The sequence below is a fragment of the Leuciscus leuciscus genome (assembly GCF_965113295.1).
Source record: "Leuciscus leuciscus genome assembly, chromosome: 16".
Classification (NCBI taxonomy): domain Eukaryota; kingdom Metazoa; phylum Chordata; class Actinopteri; order Cypriniformes; family Leuciscidae; genus Leuciscus; species Leuciscus leuciscus.
In genome coordinates, this window is record NC_138740.1 from 34,113,557 (window position 1) to 34,136,713 (window position 23,157).

Here is a 23,157-nt window from a genome sequence, read left to right on the forward strand (position 1 = left end):
ATATTGAGCAAAAGAAAAATTAGTGCCCCACTTGGTGGAACGAAACTGAACGATACAGCTCACGTACAGCGGCCTACTAGAGATGACCAGGGCCTGGACGATAAGTTGTGTTGCATGCTCAGTTAGGAAAGGCCTGATCTTCCTGATGTTGTGCAGTGCAAACCTGCATGATCGAGCTGTCTTTGAAATGTGATCTGTGAAGGTCAGCTGGTCATCAAACGTTACTCCAAGATTTCTGACCGATCTTGATGGGGTGATTAATGATGACTCTAGCTGGATGGTGAAGTCGTGCTGTAGAGATGGATTGGCAGGGGAGGACGAGAAGCTCAGTCTTTGCCAGGTTGAGCTGCAGGTGATGTTCCTTCATCCATGTGGAGATGTCCGCCAGACAGCTTGAGACCCGTGCAGCTACTGTGGGATCATCTGGTTGAAAGGAGAGGAAGAGCTGTGTGTCATCAGCATAGCAGTGGTAGGAAAACCGCGTGCCTGTATGATGTGTCCCAGTGATGTGGTGTAAATGGAGAAGAGGAGGGGACCAAGAACTGAACCCTGGGGAACACCTGTGGTCAGCTGATGTGCTCTGGATACCTCACCTCTCCATGCGACCTTGAAGGACCTACCTGTGAGATAGGACTCAAACCAGTGGAGTGAAGTTCCTGTGATGCCCAGTGATGAGAGGGTGGACAGAAGGATCTGATGATTCACCGTGTCGAAGGCAGCAGACAGATCCAGGAGAATGAGGACTGATGATTTGGAAGCAGCTTTTGCGATCCGTAGGGCTTCTGTGACTGACAGTAATGCAGTCTCAGTTGAATGTCCTTTCTTGAAGCCAGATTGGTTGACATCCAGCTGGTTGTTTAACTACTCATTTTACCCTTAGATTTAATCACTCTATTAAAACAATCTGAATGTCAATCTATTTGTAATTACAAAATTTGTAAATCATGGACGTGAATGTGAACTTTGCTCACTTAGACGACTTCGGGCAATGCTTTCTCTCATGATACCGTAGATTAGATGATTGGGTGAAACTCTTCCCACATGAAGAGCACTTGTACGGTTTCTCTCCAGTATGAAGTCTCTGCATGGTGTATTTTTAAGGCACTGGATAAGGTGAAGCTCTTCCCACAGTCAAAGCACACATAAGGTCTCACACCAGTATGACGTATCTGGTGTATTTTTAAGCGGCCTGGTGTAGTGAAGGTCTTCCCACAGTCAAAGCACATATAAGGTTTCTCACCAGTATGAACTCTCTCATGATCTTTCAGGTTTCCTGACCGAGAGAAACTCTTTCCACAGTGTGAGCACTTGTACGGTTTCTCTCCAGTATGAGTTCTCTGGTGTCTTATTAAGTCACTGGATATAGTGAAGGTCTTCCCACAGTCAGAGCACACATAAGGTCTCATACCAGCATGAAATCTCTCATGAGCTTTTAAATACTTCTGTAGTGAAAAACTCTTTCCACAAAACGAACAAACATGAGGCTTCACACCAGTATGAACTCTAAGGTGTTGTCTTAAGTTTGATTCCACAACAAATGTTTTATCACAATGATCACAGCTGAATGATCTCACTCCAGAGTGACGGAGCAGATGATCATTGAGAGAGCTTTGCTGAGTGAAACTCTTTCCACACTGAGAGCATCTGAATGTTTTTTCTCCATTGTGAATTCTCATGTGTCTCTTAAGTTGTGATTCATATTTGAAACTCTTTCCACACTCAGAGCAGGTGAAAGATCCTTTGACTCCAGATTTCCCAGCTTGTTTTTGTGTGAAATTCTCTTCAGTCTTTGAAACGACTGCATTTCCATCTTCATTTGTGAAATAATGGTGTTTGTCTTCATTCACTTCCATCAGGTCTAAAATAAACATATTAAATTAAATTTAAAAAGGAAAAATGAGAAACATCTTTCTTTCCTTATTTAGCACAAAGTTTCCTACTGAGTCTACTGAGTCTAGTCGTTGTTGCTCATTTAGCAGATGATCATCACACTTACAATCACTCTCAATTATTCAGCTTTAAGTGAATTAAGGGTTGATGTGGGAATTTGTAAAAAATAGAGACAAAGGAATAGTTTGCCATTTAGATGAGATGCACCTATAACTACAGTTATTTCTTTCACTAAAGACTGTTGCATAATTTACAGCTGCATATTTAGAAAATGTTGTAAAGTTTATTTTTGGCACACATAGTAGGCTATTATCTGTTTTTGAACCTAAGGACAGTTCAGTTAAAACCTTGCCCTCTTTGGCTTATTATTAATGTTGTTAAACTTAATGTTATCTCTCGGGAACGTCCTTTCATCACGCGCAATAGACAGCGCAATATTGCCAATCTGCGTCCCATCCTCACATACTCCTCTCTCTCTTTCCGTGGGTCTATGGAATTGTCAGTCAGCAGTCAATAAAGCTGACTTCATTCCAGCCTTTGCATCTCATTCTACTCTTAGTATCTTGGGCCTGACTGAGACCTGGATTCGTCCAGAAGACTCAGCAACCCCTGCTGCTCTCTCTAGCAATTTCTCCTTCTCCCACTCCCCTCGCCAGTCTGGGAGAGGTGGGGGTACAGGGCTTCTCGTTTCTAACAATTGCAAATACTCCACGCTCTCTTCTCTATGCAACAACAACTCATTTGAATATCATGCTATTACACTTACAACTCCCATTAAAATCCATATTGTAGTCATTTATCGCCCCCCAGGTCAGCTGGGTAACTTTGTAGATGAGCTGGATGTGCTGCTGTCCACTTTCCCTGAGGACAGCACCCCACTACTAGTCTTCGGTGACTTCAACATTCATCTCAAAAAGCCACATGCAACAGACTTCACCTCTCTCCTAGCCTCTTTCGATCTCAAACGACTCATCACCACAGGTACTCACAAATCAGGCAACCAACTGGACCTGGTTTACACACGCAACTGCACCACAGAAAACATCCTGGTGACACCTCTCCACGTTTCAGATCATTTCCTCATTACTTTCAGTCTACAACTCTCTACCCCTGCACCACCACCCCCACCACCAGTCACTTTCAGACGAAACCTGCGCTCACTTTCCCCCTCCCATCTTTCCTCTGCCGTATCATCCTCTCTTCCCCCACCCTCACAATTCTCATCTCTGGATGTGAATACCGCAACGGACACCTTATGCTCCACTCTAATCTCTTCTCTAGACATTATCTGCCCTCTCTCCTCCAGGCCAGCACGCGCTACTCCCTCTAACCCCTGGTTATCTGAGGTTCTTCGGGAACACCGGACCGAACTCAGGGCAGCGGAGAGGAAATGGCACAAATCAAAAGACGCATCTGACCTGAGTATGTATCAATCTCTCCTCTCCTCCTTTTCTGTTGATGTTCATGCTGCAAAATCTTCATACTTCCACAACAAGATCAACAGCTCCTCCAACACACGATTACTCTTCAAGACATTCAACTCTCTCCTCTGTCCACCTCCACCACCACCCGCCTCCTCCTTAACTGCTGACGATTTTGCGCACTTCTTCACCAACAAAACAACAGCTATCAGCAGTCAGTTCTCAGCTCCACACACACAGGAACCCAGACCGACCCCTTCCACAGCCAATACCCCTCTGTCCTCCTTTTCTTCGCTAACCGAGGAAGAAGTATCTACACTTCTCCTCTCCAGTCACCCTACGCTAAACACATCATTTGTAGAGAATTACAGACCTATCTCTCTCCTACCATTCATTGCGAAGACACTTGAAAGAGCTGTCTTCAACCAACTAACATCCTTCTTGTCTCTAAACAACCAGCTGGATGTCAACCAATCTGGCTTCAAGAAAGGACATTCAACTGAGACTGCATTACTGTCAGTCACAGAAGCCCTACGGATCGCAAAAGCTGCTTCCAAATCTTCAGTCCTCATTCTCCTGGATCTGTCTGCTGCCTTCGACACGGTGAATCATCAGATCCTTATGTCCACCCTCTCATCACTGGGCATCACAGGAACTTCACTCCACTGGTTTGAGTCCTATCTCACAGGTAGGTCCTTCAAGGTCGCATGGAGAGGTGAGGTATCCAGAGCACATCAGCTGACCACAGGTGTTCCCCAGGGTTCAGTTCTTGGTCCCCTCCTCTTCTCCATCTACACCACATCACTGGGACACATCATACAGGCACACGGTTTTTCCTACCACTGCTATGCTGATGACACGCAGCTCTTCCTCTCCTTTCAACCAGATGATCCCACAGTAGCTGCATGGGTCTCAAGCTGTCTGGCGGACATCTCCACATGGATGAAGGAACATCACCTGCAGCTCAACCTGGCAAAGACTGAGCTTCTCGTCCTCCCTGCCAATCCGTCTCTACAGCACGACTTCACCATCCAGCTAGAGTCATCATTAATCACCCCATCAAGATCGGTCAGAAATCTTGGAGTAACGTTTGATGACCAGCTGACCTTCACAGATCACATTTCAAAGACAGCTCGATCATGCAGGTTTGCACTGCACAACATCAGGAAAATCAGGCCTTTCCTAACTGAGCATGCAACACAACTTATCGTCCAGGCCCTGGCCATCTCTAGGCTTGACTACTGCAATGCTCTTCTGGCTGGACTTCCTGCATGTGCAACCAAACCCCTACAGATGATCCAGAATGATGCAGCTCGTCTTGTCTTCAACGAGCCCAAGAGGGCCCACGTCACTCCTCTGTTCATCTCTCTGCACTGGCTACCTCTCGCTGCTCGCATCAAGTTCAAGGCACTGACGCCTGCTTACAGAACTATCACAGGCTCAGCTCCCTCCTACTTTCACTCACTCCTACGAGTCTACATCCCTACCAGACACCTACGATCGGTCAACGAGCGACGTCTCGTGGTTCCATCACAGAAAGCCACAAAATCACTTTCCAGAACATTCTCATTCACAGTTCCATGCTGGTGGAACGCTCTCCCCACCCTCATCCGGAATGCAGAATCCCTGACAACATTCAAAAGACAGCTGAAAACCAATCTCTTCCGTGAGCACTTAACCTTATAGAAAAAAAAAAAAAAAAAAAAATTCCTTTCCCTTTGAAACATCACTTATCAGGCTTATGCTACTCTGAATAATACCTGAACTTCGTATTTTGAGCACTTCTTGCGTTGTTGTTGCTTTTGCCTCTTTATGATGACTCGCTGAATTTTGTCCTAATTTGTAAGTCGCTTTGGACAAAGGCGTCTGCTAAATGACTAATAGCTGGTTGTCCTGCATCTTCAATAAACAAGCTACAGTTAGTCCAAAATGCCGCCGCTAGAGTTCTTACGAGATCAAGAAAATATGATCATATAACACCGATTTTATCATCACTGCATTGGTTACCTATAAAGTTCCGTATTAATTACAAGGTATTGCTACTGACTTATAAAGCCCTAAACGGCTTAGCTCCAGTCTATTTAACGGATCTTCTATCGCCCTATAATCCATCGCGCTCTTTGAGATCACTAAATTCAAGGCTTTTGGTCATACCTAGGATATCCAGAACCACCAAAGGAGGGAGAGCATTTTCACATTTGGCTCCAAAACTCTGGAATAGTCTTCCTGATACTGTTCGTTGCTCAGACTCGCTCTCTCAGTTTAAAACTAGATTAAAGTCGCATCTCTTCAGCCAGGCATTCATATAATCCTACAGTTCAAACTACAATCCGGCCTCTAGCTCATAAATGCCAGAGGAGAACTGGCCCCCGACTGAGCCTGGGTTCTCCCAAGGTTTTTTTTTTCTCCATTAGGTCACCTGATGGAGTTTTAGGACACCATTAGGTCACTTGATGGAGTTTTTCGGTTCCTTGCCACTGTTGCCTTTGGCTTGCTCAGTTGGGGATATTTTGGGGATATTTAATTTAATTTTATCAATCAATAAATTCCTATTGAAACAAACTTTGTTGTATTATTTTAATTTAATACTGTGAAGCTGCTTTGATGCAATCTGTATTGTGAAAAGCGCTATACAAATAAACTTGACTTGACTTGACTTGACTTAAATGTAAATGTAAATGTAAATGTAATGTTCAAGGAAATCTGTCTGCTTAAACAATTACAACACTGATATAAACATGCACAGTTTATTCATTTTTTAATCAGTTAAGAGCCATTCTCATGTTAAAAACGTCAGTGAAGAGGAAAAAACGCAATGTCAAAAGTTGAACGTAATTTAAATGTTTTTAGAACGAGCGTCATGTCCGAGACGCTGCAAAGCTCCATTTTTTTTTTTTTAATTGAGAATAATATAGAAAGTCTCATATCATGGAGAGATGTGTTATAAAATGTTTGGTATAAATATCTATCTATCTATACAACTATAAAACTGATCATCATCTTAAGTAATACAAGATCAGAAATATTTATAATCTGTTGATGTTTTTCATTTAGAGTGTCTTAACTTGGAGCCATGGATATTGAAAATGTATTTTATTTTTTATTTTAAACAGTATAGTATAGATGGTTACTTTGTGGTAATGCAATGTTTGTGAACACAACTATGTATGTAAGGCCATAAGTCCCCAAAAACTTTGCCTCTTCCTATTCAATCGTTCAGCTTGTCTGATAATCTTTATTAACTGTTGAGCACGAGGGAGTTGAGCCTTAGTGGAAGACCTTCGCCAGCGCCTTTCTCTCCTTCTTCTCCGTCTTGCGAGCTCTTTTTGCGTTGTCCCTCTGGAGGTGTTCAACTATAAGATCGTCCATAAAAATATCAACTTTGTCTGTGACATCAACATTTCTTATTTCTGTCTCATCTTCATCCATTACATTCAATGCATGCATGCAGTTTTTAATATATACTATCTCTGGGGAGTTTAATCTGGGGAGCATAATCGATTGTTCTCCAAAATGTATTACACAGGCCATTAAGTCCCCAAAAACTATGCACTCCTTTACTCTATAAATAATCTTCTAGATCCACCCCTGGGTATGAATCTTCAGTGTCTTGAAGAAGTGGCTTTAACAATATCAATAGTGTTATACTTAGTTTAAAATCAGAATATAGTCCCTTAAATAGTCAGGCCTAGAATTAATTTAGTTATTCAAATGTAAGATAACATAAAAAAGTCCCTCAATGTTCATCCTCAGCCAAATTCAATTAGACACTCATTTTTCACACTTTCGTGTGGAAACAAAGCGTTTTACTTCATAGCACTTCATACTTTACCTTGACAAAGTTGCTTTTTTAATCTATTGATTTTATAATCATTTATATTTATTCAAAAGCAAAATGTAAAAAAAAATATTAGGCTACAGGAAATGGCTATTATTTGCAAATAAATTGTAGCTTTAATAAGGATTAGTCTATATTTAATCTATAGTTTATGCTGTGCAGACTGTTGAATAACTTTATTCAATTTCTGTATATTGATCTGTATATGTTACACAGTAAGGGCACAGGTAAATATGACATTTATTATGGGTTTATGTGAGGATTGTTGGAAGTTCACTTAAATTTAATGTTGATATATTTTTTGAAGCATAATAAATGTTAAAAAGTTGATAGCTTTTTAATTACAGTATAACGTTAAATGGCTATAATCAATGTTTAAAATTGGGGGAACATTTTCTTCATCTAGACATCAATATCAGTGATACTGACCTTCATTCATAAAAATATGCCATTAAACAAATATACTGTCTTTATGTTGTCTCTACATGAATTTGGAGATTAACTGTGACATTATTACATTATAAAATATATAAATTAAATATAAACCTGCCCAATTCTAGCCTTGCTGAAGCTCCCCAGATCATCACCGATCCTCCACCAAATTCCACAGTGGGTGCGAGACACTGTGGCTTGTAGGCCTCTCCAGGTCTCCGTCTAACCATTAGATGACCATGTGTTGGACAAAGCTGAACATTGATGATGCTTCAGCAAGGCTGCAATCGGGCAGATTTTGTCACTGTTGTGTTCTGTTTAGTTTGTTTTTTCATTGGACTTGTCTTCCTGTCATCATGTCACGTGTCTTCTTCACTGTCATCATTAGTTCAGTTATATCACCTGTGTTCAGTTAATCAGTGTTCATCAGTGTATTTAAGTTCCTTCAGTTCAGTCAGTCTTTTTCTGTTCTTAGTCATAGTCATAGTCATAATCATAGTCTTAGTCTTATTAAGTTAGCGTGTGTGCATCCTGCCTGTCTGTACCTGTTTGGAAATTTATTATAAGCACTGTTAGACTTTTCAAGGGTTTTTTACAGTAACTTACTGGCAACACTGTTGCCAGTAAGTTACTGTAATTAAGAGTTACAGTACCAAACCGTATTTCAGTTTTGTGTAATACAGTGCATTACTGTAAAAACGAAGCTAATCAGTACAGTGCATTACTGTAAAAACTAAGCTAATCAGTACACTACTGTAATTATTTTTATTTGTACTAAATATAAATTAGATTTGATAATTTTGATATATGATTAATTTTATTTTTATCCTACATAAGTACTACTTTCATACAAACCAATTAGACAAAGTTATCACAAAATACAATTTTTTTATTTAAAACATTTCATATATATCACAAAATAAACATGCCAATGCTGGAAATGATGTGTGAAATTTTTACACATTAATGGGTAAGTTTAGAGACAACATTTTTTGTGTTAATTTTAACTCATTCATTGTGTTAATGATTTTAACAAAGTAAATATGTCAGAGAGGTTAGCACAAAGATGTGTAAACGTGTTAAATTAACACATTATGTGCTGTCCTTCACTGCAAACATTTTTGAAAACATACATAAAATCATAAACAAAACATTAGCATTTAACTAAATGAATGTAGAGTCATTGGTTGTTTAGCTTATACAAGTATTATAATGAAATATCAACCATTACATTCATAAAACTGCAGAATATAAATACATTTTTAAGCATTCAAAAAGGAAATGTCCAACACAGGACAAAACACAGTTCTTTTCACAATACAAGACACATAACCCCACCTTAAAAATAATTTCACTTATTTCCAAAAATGTGTTGGATTCATGTACACTGGTGGCCAAAAGAAGTATTTAAGTGGCGTAATGTTTTTGAAAGAAGTCTCTTTGATGCTCAAGAAACATTTATTATTATTATCAATGTCTGACTGTCTACTCCATCTTTTCTACAGCATAGGAGTAAAAGTCATCATCAAAATAATCTTTAAAAAGCCAACACAATGTTTTTGTCCACCTTTGTGAATAAATGAACTTCTCCAAAGATTGGTTCCTGTTCAGAACTTGATTGACAACATCAGAGTGTTCCCTGGTCTGCATGCGTGTCCACAAACACTAATGTACTCAGTCCTTCAGAGGAGATCCCGGTTCCACAAATGTACTCAGTCCTTCAGAGGAGATCCCGGTTCCAAAACTATATGAGAGAGAGAGAGAGAGAGAGAGAGAGAATATTAGTGTCACATTATTTTTAACCTCCTTTTTTGTTAATTTTTATTATTATTTTCACAAAAACTTAAGAATATATATTTGTAAACAGCTTTTGTCAATAAATAGCATACAAAAGAACTAAATTAAATTATGCCAGATTAAATTTTAATACTTACAAATCCTAAATTCTGTCCAAAAATGCTGAGATGCATAGAAAGAAGTTGAACGACTGAAATAGATGATTTTAGCCCATTTCAGCTTGTCTGCAGTGGAGGGGTTCCTGTTTGAGACAAATACACAGTAAGATACATGCAAGAAATCACTGTGTGATGATCGTTCTCCTTCCTACAGTAGTTAACCCACCTGTGCGCTGATATTAGGACCTTCCTAGTCAGGTGGAACTGCAATGGTAGAGTCGCTGGCTAATAAAATATAAAAATAATGCAAAAATATAAACTTAAGTTGTTTAGAATGCTAGATTTGGTCTTAGTGAGAGTTTCACTGCAGTGCTTACCTGGATACATTTAATCTGGTGAGACTGAACAAAGACAATGGTCCATCTTCTGATTGGTTCATTTGCTGTGTAATAAAGTTAGACATAATGCAAAGGTCACTTATTTGATATAAAGTTAGCCAATTTTATAGAGATTTTATAAGATATTGTTAGCTACCTAGTCTGCACCAGTGGCTCAAAAGCAATTTTCACATAGTGTATGCTAATCATTTCAGCAAACTTCTCAAAATATATCACAAATGGGCTGGCCTACCTCTGGAATCTTGCTAAGTCACTGGCGCGAATTGGCGCTTTGTTGCAGTTGCCTTTAAACACAAAAATGGAAGTAAATATTAAATTCCATAAAAAAAAAAAAAACTATAATATGGTATAGTTTGCAAACTAATGCTAAAACTATAAAGGTTCTCATCAGTAGGCCAACATTAAGATATAAACAGAATTTCACATTAGTTTATTCACATTTATTGTTAATGTAAACGCGTTGCTCGTTGGCATATTTTAACTCGACAATTCAATAATCTAACAAAGTGTGTAAAATGAAACGTTAGCTCAGTTTACCATGGTAAAGTTCGTTACCGCCATGTTGACGACGAGTAACGTTAGGCTAACGTTAACGTTATAACATACATTAAACTGGGCACAATCCTGTCAACATACACAGAATGTTTTTTTTTGTTTTGTTTTTTTTACCTTGCTTGCTGATCTCTCTCTCTCGGTGAAGTGAATTCCGTCTCTTCCCCGGGCCAGACACGAACGTCGCGATCCAACAAAAGACAGACCCCATTACCTACACTGGATGTCTGTCTGACGCGACACGACAAATCCCAGACAGTGTAGTGATGCGCCGCGGCCGTTATATTTCAGACGTAGTCCGATACGAGTCCAAGCGCTCGCACTAGTTCTTACAAGGGATAAACAGGTTTGCATTTAAAGGTCCGGTCGCTTCAATGTGTCCAATATAGACAGCCTCTGGCTATTATAGCGTTGTAGACACGTGGTGTAAGGCAAACATTAGGAAATAAAAAGCACGGTGGAATGGTGCCAGCCAGAGAGGCAGTTACGTCAAATACAGTAGTATACAGCTAATTTAAAAAATACAGTAAGTCTCTGTATGTGGTGTTAGACGTCACAGAAAATTCCCATGATGCAATTGGAATCACAGTTATTTACTGTAAAGAGAAATAGCAGTATAATACTGGGGGATTTAAAGTAAATAACTGTAGAAATTACAGAAAAGTCTAACAGTGAGTAAAAGTTTGTCTTGGAGCCTTTTGCCTCTTCGCCTTCTTCAGCCCGCACCACATCCTGACAGATTTGTCTTTGTTGTGAAGGACGCAAGAATCAAGCCACATACAAGGTTGTCCTGAAACAAAACTTGCTTCCTTCTGCTCTGACAATGTTGCCCAACCTTGAGGATTGGTTTTCCAGCAGGACAATGCTCCATGCCACACAGCTAAGGACGGTCAATCAAGGTGTGGATGGAGGACCACCAGATCAAGACCCTGTCATGGCCAGCCCAATCTCCAGACCTGAACCCCATTGAAAACCTCTGGAATGTGATCAAGAGGAAGACGGATGGTCACAAGCTATCAAACAAAGCCAAGCTGCTTGAATTTTTGCACCAGGAGTGGCATAAAGTCACCCAAAATCAATGTGAAAGACTGGTGGAGAGCATGCCAAGACACATGAAAACTGTGATGGAAAATCAGGGTTATTCCACCAAATATTGATTTCTGAACACTTCCTTAGTTAAAACATTAGAATTGTGCTGTTTAAAAATGAATATGAACTTATTTTCTTTCTATTATTCGAGGTCTGACAACACTGCATCTTTTTTGTTATTTTGACCAGTTGTCGTTTTCTGCAAATAAATGCTCTAAATGAAAATATTTTTATTTGGGAGACATGTAGTCAGTAGTTTATAAAACAAAAATGTTAAATTTACCCAAACACATACCTATAAATAGTAAAACCAGATAAATTGATAATTTTGCAGTGGTATCTTAATTTTTCCAGAGCTGTATTTTTTGGCTTTAATATTTGTATTGTGCGGTAACCGTTTAATAAAAGCAATAAGATACTCGAGGCTGTGCTGTATCGCTAATAAGTCACGGCAATGCCTAACAACGCCCTTCAGCTGTGACTTATTCACGATACAGCTCAGCCTCGAGTACCTTATTGCTTACATATCTCCCCTCCACCAGTATTTAAGTAACTAAATACATTTAAAATGTGATTAGTCGACTAATGGCTTAAATGAATAATTACTAGTCGCCAAGAACAATCTTCAGTCAGGGGCAGCCTTAAATTTAAGATTAGCAAGGTCATCAGTAGAGTGCAGTTTTAATTCAAACTGTGTGCATTAAAATAGAAACAATACAAAGTCCAAACAAAAGAAAATTAGTAGCATCTGACTCTGAGCTCTCTCATGTCATCATGTTTTCTCCCAATATTCCAAAGCAAATGATGTTTATAAATGGTCAGAAAATCAAATGAGCTCTTCTGTATGAGAAAGTGCAGCATCCCAGTGCTTTTATACTAATCTCACCACACTTTAATACAACACTGTCTTCTTTTCTCCCGGCAGTATCTCCAGAGACCCTCTCAGGATTCAGTCCAGTCCGATGTGCCGGAAGTAGAAGCTGACATGGATGATATTTAAAATGTTTTTTCAAATTGTCACGTCTAGTTTTAGCTTTGTTTCATTTTCATTATTTTTAAGTTTAATCAGTTTGTCCTGTTTGTCATGTGCTTCCCTTGCTCCTCATGTTATCCTATGCTCCCCTTGTGAATGCCATTGGTTTTTTTTGGTCATGTTAATAGTCCTTGTGTTCCCATTGTCTAGCTTTGTTCCCTGTACCATTGTTGGTGGTTCCATGTTTAGTCCAAGTTTATGTACATGTTCATTTCATATTTTCACTTAAACCCAAGTCTGTTTCGTTTGTATTGGTTTATTGGAATAAACTATGGGTTCACTTCAACTTGCCTTAAGTGGACTACATTACACATATTATAGACATGATTAATGTTTTTTATTTTTTTTTTTTATTTTATCTTTCTAGATATTTTTGTCTTCATTTTAAAATCTGAAAGTTCTTATTTGGTTCTTATGTTTTAGGTTCTTCTGTTTAAGGTGCTTTCATAAAATGATCGTCATATATTATATACATTATATGAAAAAACATTGAGAACGTGAGAAGTGAATGAAAAGTTTTTAAGAACGTTTTTCATAATCTATAACAAGAGAATTTGAACGTTCGAATAACGTTTTGAATAACATTCTTATAACCAAGTAAGAACGTTTATATAACGGGATAATTGAACGTTTGAATAACGTTCTTATAACCAAGCAAGAACGTTAATACAACGTTTATATAACGGGAGAATTGCACGTTCTAATAACATTTGAATAACGTTCTTATAACCAAGCAAGAACGTTATTACAACATTTATATAACAAGATAATTTAACGGTCTGATAATGTTTTGCATAACGTTCTTATAACTAAGAAATAACGTTAATACAACGTCTAAAAAACAAGACGCTTTGAACGTTCCTAGAACATTCAGAAATAAAGTTTTTATAACTTAATGGGAACGTTATGGAAACGTTCTTATAACCTAAAACCCAAACCCACGACATCCGGGAGTTTGTCTTTCGCATCTGGCAGAAGGTGCTGGCAAACGTAGATGATCTTATTTCGGACATCTTCTCGTTCACTTTAAGGTACCTCCATGAACTCTGAGGGCCCGTCCACACAGAGACGCGTTTCGCTGTATACGTATACATTTTTTATCGTATTGGCGTTTCGTCCACACGGATCTGCCGTTTTCGGAGACTGAAACCGCTATTTTTTTAAACCGGGTCCCAAGGTGGATAAATCTGAAAACGCCGCCCTTGCGTTTTCGTGTGTACGGCCAATCCGTACATTTTGTGAAACGATGATGTCATCACACCAAGTGTCAACTAGTCAGACACCGTTAAGTCACAGCAACTACATTTATGGTTTTTCATATTGTTCAACAAAGTTCTTGATTAAAAAAGAAAAAAGAAAAGAAAAAAAGAAGCTACTGTGCCTAATATTATTGTTGTATACAGCGCGCAAGGTTTATGCGCGAGCTCCAAGTCTTCTTCTCCGTTTTTAGTGTATGTCTGTGGCAGAATTACAGCGCCACATACTGGTCTGGCATGTATACTACATCGTTTTGAGTCGGTTTCAGTGGTTTCGTGTGTACGCAGATTTCTTGAGACGACGCCGTGTTTACGGAATTTTTTTTTTGAACGGGAAAATGACGGACAGTTTTCCCCTACCATCTTTTTCCAAAACATCCAAACAATTATTAATCAGCCTCGAAGAGTTGTGAGCGGATGGCAGTTGTGTCAGCGCTCTCGGTCTTTCATTGCGGGAGCAGCAGCTCATTTGCATTTAAAGGGACACACACAAAAACGTTTCACCCTTTTTAACATGTATACCATTTTAACATGGTATAAAAAAGGATCTGTTGGGTATTTTGAGCTAGACCTTCACATACACACTCTGGTACATCAGAGATATTACATCTTGTAAAAAGGGACATTATAGGACCTCTTTAAGCAAAAACAGAAAAAAATGAATCTCACCACAGTTCACCTGAAAAACTTAAATATTTTATTGCAAAACAAGTGTTTAAAGTTTAGTAAAGTTTAATCATATCATTATAAATCATGTTACAGCGGTTGAGAAAAGAGAAGGGCAACACTTGATCAAACTATCACCAGGTTCACACTTCACTACTAATTTAACCCTTAGATTGAATCACTCTATTAAAACAATCTGAATGTCAAATTATTTGTAAGTACAATATTTATAAATCATGGACGTGAATGTGAACTTTGCTCACTTAGAAGACTTTGGGCAATGGTTTCTCTCATGATACCGTAGATTGGATGATTCAGTAAAACTCTTCCCACATGAAGAGCACTTGTACGGTTTCTCTCCAGTATGAACTCTCTGGTGTCTTTTTAAGTGGGTGGACGTAACAAAGCTCTTCCCACAGTCAGAGCACATATAAGGTCTCACACCAGTATGAATACTCTCATGCTCTTTTAAATACTTCAGTACTGAAAAACTCTTTCCACAAAAAGAACAAACATGAGGCTTCACACCAGTATGAATTTTAAGGTGTTGTCTTAAGTTTGATTCCACAACAAATGTTTTCTCACACTGATCACAGCTGAATGATCTCACTCCAGAGTGACGGCGCAGATGATATTTGAGAACGCCTTTGGATGTGAAACTCTTTCCACACTGAGAGCATGTGAACGGTTTTTCTCCAGTGTGAATTCTCATGTGTACATTATGGTTTCCTTTATGAATGAAATTCTTTCCACACTCAGAGCAGGTGAAAGATCCTTTGACTCCAGTTTTTCCAGCTTGTTTTTGTGTGAAACAATTTTCGGTCTGTTGAAAGACTGTGTTTCCATCTTCATTTTTGAAATGCTGAGGTTTTTGAAACTGATGTTGTTTGTCTTCATTAATTTCCATCGGGTCTAAAATAAAAAATTCAAATAAAGAAGGAGAAAAGACAACAATAAATATACTAGGTGAGTCACAATTATGCAAAACATTTAGTCCTTTTTTCAGTTTTTATCTTAACTTTCCTCATCAGTCATTAAAGAGAATGAAGGAAAACACCAACCTATTTGTTCCTCTGTATCTTCATCTTTTATTCTGTAGGGTTCTTCCTTAATCTCCATCTTTACAATAGTATGTCCATCGTTTCTCCTGGAGTAATTCCTCCTGCTTGCTTCTTCTTCTCCTGTGGGAAGATGGGAATATTTCCCAGCATTTAAACTCTCATGAACGGCTGTGGGAACTTCACTGACTGAAGGAGTGAATTGTGGTCGTTGTAGCTCATTTAGCAGATGATCATCACACTTACAATCACTCTCAATTATTCAGATGCAAATGTTTGATCAATAGTCGTTTAGAAAGTCGTTTATTGAGACATCAGTACACAATATATGAAACAACAAACTTCATGGAAAAAACTTCTTTTTTTTTTAATCATGTCTTTTAAGTTTAAATGAACATTTTATTTATTAGATACATATATTAAATATTAGATAAAAAAATAAAAAAATAAAAAAATGGCTCAGTACGGTACGCAATTATTTCCAATTAGTTCATGAATTCACTGTCTCTTCCTTGTCTCGTGTGTGTATGTGTGTGTGTGTGTGTGTGTGTGTGTCCTGCCGGTTACCGCTGTTCATCACCGCCAGCCGCGCATCAGCGCCCACTGATGATCAGCGCCAGCTGATCCCCATCTATGCCTCTTTATATGCTCAGTGAACTAGGGGTTTCACAACTACTGATTTTTGCTAGTCGACTAGTTTTGCATTACAGTCGACGACTAGTCGCTAAATTATTTATTCATTAAATTGACGCATTAACGCATTGAGCATTGTTAAGGAAGACACAGAGGAAGGAGTTCTGGTGAATCATTGGAAATGTATTTTTGAAATTCAGAAATAACATAATAAATAAATTCATCAGTTATTCTTTTCATCAACATGCGAATACAAAAACAGCAGCATTCATTTAAAACATTCTTGTAATTAAAACATTCTTGTTATGAACCGCGCCACACCATGGCATCAGCGAACTTTGCAGATAAACATTGCCACATGGCTAGCCTCAGACAATAACACTGCATTATATGACTAACAGACAAGAACGGTTTGACCTAAAAATATCAAAATTGAAACTACTGCGGAAAAAAAGACACCTACATCTTGGATGCCCTTGAGGTAAGCTAAAACATACCAAAATTTAATTTCAAAGTGAACTATCCCTTTAAGAGTTTTTCAGGTGAGAATATAGTTGTTTTTAAGCTCAAATCTGTGGTTTATTAAAGCAGAACTCGGCAACTCTAGCGAACTCTAGTCACTTCTTCGCTGATTTTCCCTTTTGTTGTCGCATGTTTTCCCCACGAGCTCCCCCTACAGCTGTGGGGGGGCGTATATTTCACAACAAGGTCGTAAAAACTCATTTGCGGCGGCCTCCTCCCCCTCTCTACCGCTGCTCGTGTGCGTTTGTTATGATCGGAGCAAGCCAACTGTATCGCGTGGAGCTATGTCTACCGAGGTGGGTAATCTGGTAATACATCATACATGCGTGTGTGTTTATGTCGAATTGCCGTAAAGCAATTCGTGTTTCGCGCTCGTTCTCGTTCTAGTTCTCGCTTCTCACGAGACTTCCAATTTCTATCTTGCCGGGACGGTAGTCCCCAAGTTGCAAGGTTGGTTTTCCGCCTGGGAACGCTGGGGGGAGCGGGGAAAGTCACCAATATCACCAGAACAGGTTGTTTAACCATCCAAATGATTTCTAGACAGTTTTATTAAGTTAAAAAAGTTACCAAGTTCTCCTTTAATAAAGATTAAAGATTTGATCCAGGCGATCCCCGGGAGCTCGTCGCTCATGTACCCCGCCTGGAACAGCCTTATCTCGGCTAGTCGTTCTGACGTTTGCCGCTGACTCTGACGTCTCTGTAGTGGTTAAACATGAGATATAATTCGTCTTGTGTATATCTAACGGGCGATATTTGGTCTTGTGAATCTATCATTTGTTCCCTGGCCAATCGTTTTGGCTGAGGGCTAAGTGAAGTTTCATAACTTTATATATTTAAGCTATTTAACTTTACCGTTGTAAGTTTAGGCTAGAGCGCTGACTTTGTATGTTTGACTGAATTGTTTTCTTTATTTCTTATTGTATATCTTCTTGTACCTTTTACTTATACTTGTATTTTACTTATGCTTTTATAATGGCTAATATTGATAAAACTGAAATTTAACAAAAAGAGACTGGGCTGAGTTTTGTCATTTGTAATGTTGTTTAGCTACTGCAACATCTGTTGTTTAGTACAAATGCACATATTTCCTGGACCATATTAAAATGTTTCATATTTTTATATTATATTCAAACGAAAAGAGGCAGGGTTGTGTTTTATATTTAGTTTTGTTATAAATAGGCTAACGTTACATGCAGTGAATATAATCAATATGCATTGCCTGAACCACATTTGTGTGGCTAATGTTTAAGATTTCTTTAAATTAAAATGAAAAGAGGCAGTGTGGTGTTTTATAACATATTTAGTTTTATTGTTGCCTAAAATGTACAGAGATAACCGGAGTAGCAGAGCGAGCTGACTGACGCTTTCAAGAACGTGCTGTTCCATTTGCAGAATTACTCATGAGTCATTCTCCTGAGTCGGACTTGGCAAGTCCGAACTTTACGTAGCCTACTTGGTATTGAGAAACACTTAATGTCGGCGCTTGGCTTCTTGTGACAAACATGCCGAGAAGCAAGAACAAGATCTGCTGTATGTCCTCCATTGTTGTTTATGTCGCATTCTTCTTCGCGCGAAAATGACGGATCGCTTCTTTCCGGCATAGGCTACACCACGCCTATCAAGTAAGGGTACTGTTGGCAGTGGAAACGGTGGTTTACCAACCCGAACCGTACCGTACTGTACTGTACCGTACCGCTCAGTGGAAACGAGCCATAACACATACTGTATGTGCACATATTTAAATCCACAAGCATACATAATGCAAACTGATGACAGAAATAAGCTCAGTTAGAACAGAAAATATAATAGATTGTGACTATTTTATTTCAATAGAACGTCAATCTTGACAATTCATTGAAACTAGTTTGCACATAGTTCATAATATAACATATAGTTTAAAGTTCAATACAAAGTTTAATGTAACAATATCAACTACATTTAAAAAAAGTATGTTTGAAATAATGATACGATGTTAGGTTAATTGTTCAATGAGTTAATTGTTAATTTGTTTAAATACTTTCTTTAAACCGACTCTAAATAATGACAAACAAATAATGAATTTATCTTCGTAAAAGTGGTGTAATTATCAGAAATGAGCTCTAAATTTCCAGCACTGCTAAACTATCAGTTCAGAGAAAAGCTAAATTAAAATTAATATTGATGAGGGTTTATTGCTGTAATCACACATTGATTAAACGTGCGAATGTGCAAATTACAAAGGAATCGTTTGCAATCCAGAGATACAGGCATTTAACTAAAAAACTGAAATAAAATCTCCATAAACATGCAATTCATTCTGAGACTCCTTTTGTACAGACACCTAAGAAAAATTTACATATCGTCCTTAATTTGGAAGCGAAACACTAAATGCTCTTTGGCCAGTTGTCCGTCATCATCCGTTTCAGCCTGTGGAAGTTGAAGAAGGGCTTTTTCCTGGTCTTTCTCTTTCAATTTCAAAATAATAATCTCACCACGGTTTACCTGAAAACTTTAGAAATCTTTTAATGCAAAACAAGTGTTAGAAGTTCAGTAAATTTGAATCATTTCATTATAAATCATGTTACAGCGGTTGAGAAAAGAGAAGGCCAACACTTGTAAGTACAACATTTGTAAATCATGGATGTGAATGTGAACTTTGCTCACTTCAGGCAATGCTTTTTCTCATGAGACCGTAGACTAGATGATTGGGTAAAACCCTTTCCACAGTGTGAGCACTTGTACGGTTTCTCTCCAGTATGAATTCTCTGGTGTCTTATTAAGTGGGTGGATGTAACAAAGCTCTTCCCACAGTCAGAGCACACATAAGGTCTCACACCAGTATGAATACGCTCATGCCCTTGTAAAGTCTGTAGTAGTGAAAAACTCTTCCCACAAAAAGAACAAAAGTGAGACTTCACAGCATGAACTATAAGGTGTCTTCTTAAGTTTGATTCCACAATAAATGTTTTATCACACTGATCACAGCTGAATGATCTCACTACAGAGTGACGGTGCAGATGATCTTTGAGAGAGCCTTTGGATCTGAAACTCTTTCCACACTGAGTGCATGTGAACGGTTTTTCTCCAGTGTGAATTCTCATGTGTATATTAAGGTTTCCTTTCTGCGTGAAACTCTTTCCACACTCAGAGCAGGTGAAAGATCCTTGTCCAGTTTTTCCAGCTTGTTTTTGTGTGACACACTTTGACGTCTGTGAAATGACTGTGTTTCCATCTTCATTTTTGAAATGCTGAGGTTTTTGAAACTGATGCTGTTTGTCTTCATTCACTTCCATCGGGTCATTATTTCAAAATGCAAATAAAGAATGAGAAATGAGAACAATGTATATACTAGGTGAGTCACAATTAAGCAAAAATGTAGTCCTTTTAAAAAAAGTTTTCATCTTAATGTTCCTCATCAGTATTTAAAGAGAATGAAGGAAAACACCAACCTATTTGTTCCTCTGTATCTTCATCTTTTATTCTGCAGGGTTCTTCCTTAATCTCCATATTTACAATAGTATGTCCGTAGTTTCTCCTGGAGTAATTCCTCCTGCTTGCTTCTGCTTCTTCTTCTGTGGGAAGATGGGAATTTTCCCAGCATTTAAACTCTCATGAACAGCTGTGGGAGCTTCACTGACTGAAGGAGTGAATTGTGGTCGTTGTTGCTCATTTAGCAGATGATCATCACACTTACAATCACTCTCAATTATTCAGGTGCAAATGTTCACTCAAATAGTCATTTAGAAACAATTCCACACTTATTTTTTTAAACATCAGGACACAATATAAGAAAACAATATAAGAAAACAACAAACTTCATGAAAAACCTTAAACAAAAAAAATCATGTCTTTTAAGTTTAAATGAAAAATAAATGTATGAGATACATTTATTAGATAAATTAATAGATAAATTAATAGAAATAAAAAACATATACTGTATGTGCACGTATTTAAAATCCACAAGCATACATAATGCAAACCGATGACAGAAATAAGCTCAGTTAGAACAGAAAATAGAATAGATTGTGACTATACTGTATTTCAATAGATCGTCAATCTTGACATTTAATTGAAACTAGTTTGCACATACACCCTGATGAAGGCCAGTGGGCAGATACGCCTTGGTGTTTTAATGTTTTAGCCCTCAAAAACAATAACGGCTTTTTAACTTTTGCATCCCACTGAGTGCCTGGACCTGGATTTTTTCCAATTCATTTATATGAACATTTAACCCTTCCAAGAACACCAGAGGATACCAGGGATACCAGCAGCACTCCAGCTCTCCTTTGTCTAGTTTGCACATAGTTCATGATATAACATATAGTTTGACTCTTTCTGTGTGTGTCAGGTCCCAGCTCACCCAACAGATTCAACAACTCAAGAGTCCCGACGCGTCACCCACACCGCCTGTTCATCCCACACTTCCAGAATTCAACCGTCAACCTGAGTCGCGTTTACCTGCTCCAGAGGCGTATTCCAGAGAGCTGAACTTTCGCAGAGCGTTTCTGACAAATGTTCAATGTTTTTCTCCCTGCAACCCCGAACATTCAACAATGAACAATCCAAAGTGGCTTTTGTGCTGACACGGCTGACAGGACGGGTGGCCCTGTGGGGAACGGCGGTGTGGGAGAACCAAAACCAATGCTGCTCCTCATTCCAGGCACTCTCAGAAGAAATTAAGAGAGTCTTCGACCATGCGGTGGCGGGGCGAGAGGCGGCCCGACTACTCGCAGATCTGAATTTCGCACGCTGACCGCAGAGTGCCATTGGAAAGAGGTGGCACAGTGGGACATGTTCCTGCATGGGCTTACTGACCGTATCCAGAAGGAAATCTACACATTGGACCTCCCAAAGAGTTTGAATGGACTTACAGAGCTGGCATTTAGGGTAGACGCTCATCTACAGCGTATGGAACGACGATCACGTCTAGCCATGCTCCCTGGGAACTCCGAAGGTCCACAAGCCAGCGGCGGTGATACGGTCAGCCCTGTTTCCGATCACGAGCCCATGCAGGTGGGTAGAGCTTGGCTTTCCCAGGAGGAGAGAGAAAGACAGAGATCCAAGGGACTATGTCTCTATTGTGGAGGAGCTGGCCATTTCCTGATCTCTTGTCCAGTAAAAGATCGGGCCCGGTAGTAAGAAGGAGGCTACTATCGGGTTGGATCTCCGCAGAAAAGACCTCATCTTCAACTCTCCTCCCGGTAAGACTGCAATGGGCAACCCGGTCTCACAACTGTCAGGCCTTACTGGACTCTGGAGCAGAAGGTAACTTCATGGACTTGACTTTCGCTCATACACTTCACATTCTCGTCACATCACTCACTCACAAGATTTCTGTCAATGCTCTCAACGGCCAAGAACTACCAAACATCTCTCTCACCACCAGTCCCATAACACTCATCACATCAGGAAACCACACGGAGGAACTGTCATTCCTACTTATGGACTCTCAATTGGCTCCCATAGTCCTCGGTCATCCCTGGCTGGTGCAACACAATCCCAGGGTGGACTGGGGCCACAGTTCTGTCTCAGCCTGGAGCAATCACTTTTATGCCTGTTGTCTCATGTCTGCATGTTTGTCTGTGTCATGTGTTACAGGATGAGTCTGTGAATTTGTCAAACGTGCCCGCAGAGTACCTCAACCTGAAGGAAGTGTTCAGTAAGTCCCATGCTGCTTCTCTTTCTCTGCATCGTCCCTATGACTGTGCTATAGATCTACTACCAGGTACAAGGGCAAGCTTTACTCACTTTCTGTTTCAGAAAGGGAGGCCATGGAGAAATACATTTCTGATTCTCTAGCAGCCGGGTTCATCCGTTCTTCCACTTCTCCAGCGGGGGCGGGGTTCTTTTTTGTGGGGAAGAAGGATGGCTCTCTGCGACCGTGAATTGATTACCGGGGGCTGAACAACATCACGGTAAAGAATACTTATCCTTTGCTGTTGATGTCTTCAGCCTTCGAGCGGTTGCAAGGAGCATCTGTCTTCACAAAATTGGATTTACACAATGCTTATCATTTGGTTCGCATAAGGGAGGGGGGTGAGTGGAAAACCACGTTTAACACCCCCAGGGGTCATTTTGAATATTTGGTCATGCAAAAGGTCTGTGCAACTCCCCGGTGGTTTTCCAGGCACTCATCAATGACGTGCTGAGAGTTATGGTAGATAAGTTCATATGTCTACCTGGATGACATATTGATTTTTTTCATCGTCTCTCCAGGAACACGTTCAACACGTCAGACGAGAGCTTCAGAGGTTGCTAGAGAACAGGCTTTTTGTCAAGGAGGAGAAATCCGCTTTTCATGCACAGTTTGTTCCTTTCCTAGGTTACATCATCTCGTCTGAGGGAGTGCTTATGGATCCCGACAAGGTTAAGGCTGAGGTAGATTGGCCAAGTCCAGATTCCCGTAAGGCCCTACAGAGGTTTCTGGGGTCTACCAAAATCTATCTGCGTTTTATTCGCAACTTCAGCACACTAGCCGCTCCTCTGACTGGCTTG

At 39.4% G+C, this 23,157-nt stretch overlaps 1 protein-coding gene and 2 long non-coding RNA genes across 3 annotated transcripts in view; all 3 read right to left on the reverse strand.

The window, feature by feature from the left end:
- LOC309478145 (uncharacterized protein) overlaps window positions 1-23,157 on the reverse strand; it is a 55,571-nt gene that overhangs the window by 20,700 nt on the left and 11,714 nt on the right. The window lies entirely within an intron of this gene.
- LOC309477478 lies at window positions 8,245-9,602 on the reverse strand. Its single transcript, XR_014198653.1, has 3 exons — window positions 9,516-9,602; window positions 9,134-9,325; window positions 8,245-9,062 (listed from the first exon to the last, which is right to left on the reverse strand). It is a non-coding gene; the product is annotated as an uncharacterized lncRNA (long non-coding RNA).
- Window positions 9,738-10,753, reverse strand: LOC309477479. Its single transcript, XR_014198654.1, has 4 exons — window positions 10,544-10,753; window positions 10,107-10,158; window positions 9,854-9,918; window positions 9,738-9,761 (listed from the first exon to the last, which is right to left on the reverse strand). It is a non-coding gene; the product is annotated as an uncharacterized lncRNA (long non-coding RNA).